Below are 2358 nucleotides of genomic sequence, written 5' to 3'. Positions count from 1 at the left end.
ATTCAATACAATCCCAGTCAAAATCCCACAAAGTTATTTTGTGGGTATTGATATGCTGATTCCAAAGATTACACGGAAACTCAGAATAAACAACACAATATTGAAGGAGAACAGAGTTGTATGAGAGACATTACCTGACTTAAAGACTGACTATAAAGCTATAATAATGAAGACAGTGTGGTATTAGGGGAAAAATAGAGAGATCAATAAAACAAAATAGAGTGCTCAAAATAGATCCACATAAATATAGCCACCTAAGCCAACGCAGGTTCATAGATTGTAGTAAATGTCCCATTCTGGGCTAGGATGTTGGTAGTAGGAGAGGATGTACATTTATGGGGATAAAAGGTATATGGGGATTCTCTGGACTTTCTGCTCCATTTTGCTATGAACATAAATTTCTCTAAAAATAGGGTATTTTTTAAAATACATTTTAATTTTATTTAATAAGAATGAGTACAGAAGGGAACATAGAAAATAGTAATTAATGAGCTATAACAATATATTACAATTAAGGTGGTTTAAACATATGCCATAAGACATTAGAATTATAATCATGAATATCTACTTTTAAAATAAAATGATTAAATAAGAAAACATTAGGTAGTTTTACTAGAAACAAATCACTGAGAAAATAAGGTCTTAAGGCAAATGGTGGTGATTTATTTTATCTGCTGGGATTTTGCTACGCTTAGGTACGTTTTTCCACGACCCTGACTTACGTTTAATCCACTCATCGAGGGCAGTGCCTGTGGTTCAGCTTCCAGGACAGTAAGTTGCATCTGTGGAATCAGCTGCCAATAGACTCCCAACTCTGGAGCAATCACAGAAATTAGTTTGATGGATGAAGAACACCTGAAATGGTTTTTCTAGTGTATAAACTGAATGTAAAAGTGTTAATTGGCAAGAATAAAAGTTACCTGGGAGAAATCTATTTCCTATATGTAGAGAACTGCCTTAGTACCCACATCTCCCATTTGCAAGGCTTTGTAGAGCCACTGTAAACTTCTATAGACAATAACTTATTCATTTCTCATTAGAATCCTCCCCTGTCACTATGAAATTGTGCAACTCAAATAGGTTCTGGACATAGACACAGGCTTGCATCTGATTGTATGACTCTAGCCCAGTCCACTATGTTCCCACAAGAAGAAGTGCTGTCCTTTTTGTCTTACAAGTTATCTCTGCTTCCCAGGGCTGTGCTGTGTCTTTGACCTGCTGACTCTCAGACCAGGCTTGGTGTAGTGGGAGAATATGGCCAGCGGCTTGGCAGCTCCCTTGGCTACAGGACACTGGGCTACCATCTCACAGGCCATGGTACAGAAGTCAGCCAGCTGTCTGACCAAAGTACTACAGACTGGGGGCCCTACACAACAGAAATGCATTTTTTCACAATTCTGGAAGCCAGAGTCTGAGATCAAGGTGTCAACAGAGTTTGTTCTTGATGTACTGGGGGTTAGAGCTTCAATACGTGAGTTTTAGGAGATGCAATTCAGCCCACAGCACCTGGAAACCATTCCGATGGCTGAAGTCTTGAGCTCATGCACATTCTATCATTTGCTTCTCTTTTTCCTGCTTGATTCTCAAGTTTTAACAAACTTATTGGTTTCTTTACACAGCATTCCACAAAGTCCTCTTTATCCAGTCCACATGGTTTTGGCAGAAAAGAAACAATGTCAAGAGATAAAAAGTGACATCTAGGCAGGGATTATTAAGAAGTTGAATTCATAGGGGATAACAGCCATCTTTCTTTGCAGTCTTTTTTTGGTACATGGTAAAGGCTAAGCACTGGCTAATTTACATGGTATCAGGTTTAGGCTGGGTTGTGTTGGGTTAATAACAAATACTGTCACAATCCCAGTAGCTTAACATAAGAAAGTCCATTTCTTGCTCCCGCTCAATTCACTGTGGTTCTGAATGATTCTTGGGCCAGTGAGTCTCCACGTGGCAGCTCAGCATTGCCAGTGGTGACTCAGGGCGTGTTTATGTCACACAGAGCATCAGGGTTCCTCTGACAGAGGAATAACACAGGGATTGGCCTGAATTTTTCAGGAGAGTTGATCCATCTGCCAGGTTCTGGGAAGCACAGTCTACTGTGCTCTAGGAAGAGAAGAAGAACTGGAAATACCTATGAGCTCTAGAAATGTCATCACATGCTCCAAACCCTCCCTACCCAGTAATTTGAACTACTTTCTTAATATTAAATCACAGAAAATGATACCTATCCCCACACCATACTTACATGTGTGTGCAAGCATGTATTTTCGCGTTGGATAAAGATTTAAAATATAGAAAAGCATAAAGTGAACCAAATGCTGATATCTCTACCATTTACTCTTAACTTTCTGTCATATTTGT

Source organism: Rhinolophus sinicus, linkage group LG04 (assembly GCF_036562045.2).
Source record: "Rhinolophus sinicus isolate RSC01 linkage group LG04, ASM3656204v1, whole genome shotgun sequence".
Taxonomy (NCBI): Eukaryota; Metazoa; Chordata; class Mammalia; order Chiroptera; family Rhinolophidae; genus Rhinolophus; species Rhinolophus sinicus.
The sequence above is the reverse complement of the archived record's forward strand: the minus strand, read 5'-3'. Positions refer to the sequence as shown.